This window comes from Rhipicephalus sanguineus, chromosome 4, assembly GCF_013339695.2.
Source record: "Rhipicephalus sanguineus isolate Rsan-2018 chromosome 4, BIME_Rsan_1.4, whole genome shotgun sequence".
Classification (NCBI taxonomy): domain Eukaryota; kingdom Metazoa; phylum Arthropoda; class Arachnida; order Ixodida; family Ixodidae; genus Rhipicephalus; species Rhipicephalus sanguineus.
In genome coordinates, this window is record NC_051179.1 from 117,270,244 (window position 1) to 117,276,775 (window position 6,532).

A 6,532-nucleotide genomic window follows, 5' to 3' on the forward strand; every position below is an offset into this window, starting at 1 on the left:
CTGGTTGTATTGCTGTTGCCGACTTCCTTCCAATGCAAACAACACTCTGCAGGTATGTGACCAACCCTGCCGATGACTGCCCTCGCACTCGGGGCCCGTGCACGACGCCTTTATGTGGAACACATCCACCGTGAGCCAGGACTGTGCAGTGGACGCCGTGGCCAGGTTGGTGAATAGCTGCTTGGTATGCGAGCGCGAGAATGCTTGTGTGGTGTCTCAGCAAAAACATTATTCATGGTAATTTTATTACACACTGCATGGTTCTTAACTACTCAAGTCTCTTTGTCCAAATTTCTGCCCCGTATGTTATTACTGGCAGCTACCTTGGTCGAACACTATCTACTTTAGTGGCACTCGTGTTCCCTTGAATGAAAATTCTCTCATGCACACATTTGAGAAAACAAGTCATACTGAGACCCGAGGCGGCACACAATAATCCGATTGCTCTCAGTGTATAATTGCAACTTGTCTTTCTATGGTCATGGGAAAGACTACTAGTGCAATAGAAAGGTCAAGCATGAAATAAACTTTCATGAAGACATTGTATGATCCTTTATTATAAAGTGGTGAAATAATAAATACTAAGCATGGAATGATACAGAAAATGCTACACTCTGAGGCTATGTTAAAAAAGAATACATCAAATACAACTGCCATAGATGTTGTACATTCGTAAATACAATTATGTGTAGAAAGGACAACTTGTATAAAAAATACAAATAAGCAAGCCCAGCCATGTGCTATATAGCAATGAAATAAGTCAACTGACAACTCAAAGGTATTTCAGTCATGGTTCATAAAAAGCACTAAAAAACAACTCAAACGGTTGCAAAAGAAACCTGCTGTCACTTTTCATTGACGGCCTAAGCACAAAAAAAAAACTAAGGGAAACCAAGCCTTGAGTGCGCTGACCGTCTGCAGCTGCACATCAGTCCCGTGCAATCAAAAGAAGGCCTGTGAGCCAGTGCTGTCTAGCATTCGAATTCTGGGCAGAAGTGGGAATGCGCTGGCGAGAGAACTAATGGAGGCTTATCACATTAAAAAGAAAGACCGTGAATGTATCAGTGACACTTCTGTTGTTCTGCGCAATAAAGGAAAGACTGTTCTTAGACACTTGGTTATAATGCGAATATGTTTTGGTATCCCGGTCCTGATTACCATGTCGACCGTCATGTGCATTGCGCCTGCGCGCGCCAGTCGGCTGTGTATATATGTAGGAAGACGTTTCTGAATAAAGCTTAGTTGCGAGTAGCGCCTGTCCTGTACATCAGTGTTCCTTCTTAGTCCGTGTCGATTTTCGCGCCAGCCAATTTTGAAGGCACAACACGCTTACCACCAAAGAAGATGCGCCTTCTGTCACTCGCCCCTTCTTCTCTATGAAAGAAGTTAAAGGTTGCAGTTCAGTAGCTTCGTTCTCATTCCTCCTGACGAAGGAATTGAGTTGATAAAGCCATTTTTTCGTTGGAGCATTTCAAAAGCCGTAATTATGTAACCCAACCAGACAAGCAATTCTGTCAATATGTCTAGCTGTAAAAAAAAGGAAAGCAGTGCATATCAGTGACACGATGTCTTCGAATAAGTTAAAAGAAGTGAGAAAGGAATAGTACATATGCATGTATACATTCATATTATGCTAATTGGAACACTGTCCTCCACAGGTGATAGTGCATACTCGCTTCAACCTTGGCTGCTTAACCCCATCCCTGGAGCACATCCTGCAGAATCCTCTGCTGCCCGATGCCACCGCACCCGCTCTTCACTGCGGTGCGTCGTATAACTGTGCACTGGAGTCCTCAAGGCCCACTTTCGGTGCTTGCAGAGGTACAGAACACTGTACTATGGCCCACTCTTCACGTCGAAGATCATCGCAGTTTGTGTCGTGCTTTAAAACCTCGGTGTTTGGCAGCAGCTGCCTGAGCCAGACGACATCCCTTGCACTGAAGAACTCGAATGAGAATATGCGGACTTTTACAACAATAGCGACGATACGGCTGCCGTAGACATGTACCAGGCGGGTAGGCAGAGGCAGGATCACGCTCTGTAGTGGTTCACAGCTGGGCACGACTCGATGTAATGGGGTTTACATTCCTGCGAGATGTGCACAGAAACGTGAAACACAAGAAGCTCTTGCTGTTTCTCATGACAAAGTAGCCACTTGCATTGTGTTCGATCCTATACCTATCCCCTGTACTTGTGTTCTTGCAGGAATTGTATTCTGACAAAAGCTTCATTGTGTTCGTTCATTGAGAGCATGCTAACTGTACCAAGCAGTTAGGCAAAAGCATGCTCAGCTTCTGCCGCAAATCATAGCAGGACTAGTTTGTTGAGACCATAGTGACTCTGTAAACAGCCTGTGTTATTTTGCAGCAGTGCATGCAACATTGAATGCCATTCCAGAGCATTGTTTTCAGCACTTTATTCACAATGCGAACCAGTGTGATGACTGTACGAGTCTGGCAGGTGTGTACAAAAGCTCTGTTCATGTAGTAGCCACTCGTACATGCAAGAGCACAAGCTTGCTGTGGTTGGTAATCTATGTAAACGCTTACAGGCACAAAATGAACCAGTACCGAAAGGGGCAATGTGGGCACAGCACTGTGTAGCTACTTTCTGTCCTGGTTTCTCTTGTCACGTGGTCGTGACGTCGACGAAGACAGCAGTCGGCGTTTGTAGGATGAAACTGTTTATTTGGCCGAACTTGTGGCCGGAAAATGAGAACTAGAACTACAGCAATGCACGCTGTACAATGATAGCGGCGAACAGGGCGTCGTCCGTCGATCAACTGACAAGCGGTCACGCGCGTCGGCTTTTATACAGGCGCTATCGAACTTTCCAGCAATATCGCTGGTGGCAGCGTAATCTCTAGACAAAGCTGGAACATTCGCGTGCGGGGCGCAATCTTAGGAAACCGATCTACTACAATCGCGGCGCTTCTAGAACACTACTTCGCGGACAGCGTCGAGCGTTGATAACCGTCTCTGCCGGTCAAACCCCAATACATCAAAACAAGACAAGAAGTGGACGTGGCAATGCCCCCCTCTGAAAAAGCATCGTCCCGATGCTTGTGAAAGAACATAGAAGAGAAAAAAACAAGTGTATACACAAATAAATTACAATAACAAAGGAAAAAAAATAGAGTCCCCAGGCTCGCTAACGCGCGAAAAACGGCTTAAGGCGCACGACATGGACGACTTCAGGTCGCGCACGGTGCCGCTGAGAGTTCGTAATGCCGTCTGGGACAACTTCATAGTCGAGTGTGCCCAGGCGTCGAAGTACCCTGTACGGTCCGAAATATCGTCGAAGAAGCTTCTCACTAAGTCCTCGTCGGCATATTGGCGTCCATACCCATACACGGTCACCGGGTTGGTATTCCATGTGGCGTCGTCGAAGGTTGTAGCGGCGGCTGTCAGTCGTCTGCTGGTTCTTGATCTGTAGGCGGGCGAGCTGTCGTGCTTCTTCGGCACGCTGTAGGTAGGTGGTCACGTCGATGTTTTCCTCGTCGGTCACGTTTGGTAGCATGGCGTCGAGCGTCGTTGCCGGGCTCCGTCCGTAGACCAACTTGTATGGCGTCATCTGCGTCGTTTCCTGTACGGCCGTGTTGTACGCGAAGGTCACGTACGGAAGGATGGCGTCCCACGTCTTGTGTTCGACGTCGACGTACATGGCCAGCATGTCGGCGATGGTCTTATTTAGACGCTCGGTGAGGCCGTTGGTCTGTGGGTGGTACGCGGCGGTGCGGCGGTGGCTTGCGTGGCTGTATTCCAAGATCGCCTGAGTCAGGTCAGCCGTGAACGCCGTACCTCTGTCGGTGATGAGAACCTCTGGGGCGCCGTGTCGAAGGACGATGTTTCCAACGAAGAACTTGGCTACCTCAGCGGCACTGCCTTTGGGCAGGGCTTTTGTTTCGGCGTAGCGGGTGAGGTAGTCGGTAGCCACGACGATCCATTTATTTCCGCAAGTCGACGTTGGGAACGGCCCCAGGAGGTCCATCCCGATCTACTGGAATGGTCGCCGAGGAGGCTCGATCGGCTGAAGGAAGCCTGCTGGTTTTGTGGGCGGTGTCTTCCGTCGCTGACAGTTTCGGTACGTCCTTACGTGGCGAGTGACGTCGGCGGCAAGGCGCGGCCAGTAGTACTTTTCTTGTACTCGTGCGAGCGTTCGGGAAAGTCCGAGGTGTCCAGCCGTTGGGTCGTCGTGCAGGGCATGCAAAATTTTGGTCGCAGTCCCGAAGGTACAACGATAAGGTAGCTGGCTCGGGCCGGAGTGAAGTTCGTTTTTACGAGGACGTTGTTTTTCAAGGAAAATGATGCCAGTCCTCGACTGAATACTTTTGGGACAACGAGGGTCCTGCCCTCCAGGTATTCCACTAGACCCTTCAGTTCCGGGTCGGCTCGCTGTCGTTCGGCGAAGTCTTCGGTACTTATGGCTTCCAAGAAGCTGTCATCATCCTGGTCGTCGGGCGTTGGTGGGTCGACGGGGGCACGAGACAAGCAGTCGGCGTCGGAGTGTTTCCTTCCGGACTTGTAGACGACAGTAATGTCAAATTCTTGAAGTCTTAGGCTCCACCGTGCGAGGCGACCTGAAGGGTCCTTCAAGTTAGCTAGCCAACACAAGGCGTGATGGTCGCTCACAACTTTGAAGGGCCTGCCGTAGAGGTAGGGGCGAAACTTTGACGTGGCCCAGATGATGGCGAGGCACTCCTTTTCTGTTGTGGAATAGTTGACCTCTGCTTTAGACAGCGACCGGCTAGCATAACTGATAACCCTTTCCAGTCCGCCCATCCGCTGCACAAGGACGGCGCCGAGTCCTATGCTGCTTGCATCGGTGTGAATCTCCGTATCGGCGTATTCGTCGAAATGCGCAAGTATCGGAGGTGTCTGCAGGCGTCGTTTCAGTTCATGAAATGCTTCGACTTGCGCTGTTTGCCACCTGAATTCGACGTCGGTCTTCGTGAGCTGCGTTAGTGGCTCGGCGATCCGTGAAAAGTCTTTGACAAAGCGTCTGTAATAGGCGCACAAGCCGAGAAATCGGCGCACGGCCTTCTTATCGGTGGGTGGCGGGAAAGCGGCGATGGCAGCTGTTTTCTGCGGGTCTGGGAGCACTCCAGTCTTGCTGATCACGTGACCCAAAAACAAGAGCTCCTCGTACGCGAAGCGGCACTTTTCTGGCTTCATGGTGAGCCCGGAGTTCTTGATTGCTTGAAGTACGGATTGAAGTCGCTGGAGGTGTTCGTCGAAGTTCGAGGAATACACAACGACGTCGTCCAAGTAAACAAGGCAAGTCTGCCACTTCAAGCCAGCTAACACAGTATCCATGACTCGTTGGAAAGTCGCAGGCGCCGAGCAAAGACCGACAGGCATGACATTGAACTCGAACAGGCCGTCCGGTGTTATAAAGGCGGTCTTTTCTCGGTCTCTCTCGTCGACTTCAATTTGCCAGTAGCCGGTCTTGAGGTCCATCGACGAAAAGTAATTCGCGTTGTGGAGTCGATCCAGGGTGTCGTCTATCCGTGGGAGAGGGTACACGTCCTTCTTTGTGATTTTGTTCAGGCGGCGATAATCGACGCAGAAACGTAGGGTCCCATCCTTCTTCTTCACTAACACCACGGGAGACGCCCACGGGCTGTTGGACGGCTGGATGATGTCATCGCGTAGCATTTCATCGACTTGTTTCCTAACGGCCTCCCGTTCCCGCGTCGAAACCCGGTAGGGACTCTGACGGAGTGGTCGAGCATTTTGTTCTGTTATGATGCGGTGCTTAGCAAGGGGCGTTTGTCGGACCCGTGATGACGACGAGAAACAGTCCCTGTATTCCTGCAGTAGGCGTCGGAGCTGTTGCTGTTGGCGAGCGGGAAGACTTGGGTTTACGTCGAAGGGTGGCTCAGGGATCGTCGTCGTAGCTTCGTCAGAATCTGAAAAGGCAAACGCATCGCTGACGGCCAAGATTTCTTCGATGTATGCAATCGTCGTGCCCCTGCTCGGGTGTCTGTATTCCTGGCTGAAGTTCGTTAGCATCACGCTTCCTTTTCCTTCATGCAACCGAGCAATGCCCCTTGCGACGCAAATGTCACGGTCTAGCAGCAAACGCTGATCGCTCTCGATGATACCTTCGATGTCTTCAACTTTTTCGGTGCCGACGGAAATAATGACGCTGGAACGCGGCGGAATGGTCACCTGCTCTTCTATCACGTTCAATGCATGGTTCCCTGGCGTCGCGCGGGGCGGGAGCGCTTTATCTGAGGTTAGTGTTATCGACTCGGACCTCAGGTCGATGACGGCGCCGTGTTCACTTAGAAAGTCCATTCCAAGTATTGCATCCCTGGAGCAGTTTTGTAGAATTACAAAGCTCGCAGGATAAGTCCGGTTATTGATGGTGACTCTCGCCGTGCAGACACCAATCGGCGTTATCAGATGGCCTCCAGCGGTGCGGAGTTCGGGGCCTTCCCAAGCGGTCTTAACTGTTTTCAACTTCGTGGCGAAGGGCCCACTGACGACGCAATAGTCGGCTCCAGTATCGAAGAGAGCGGTGACGT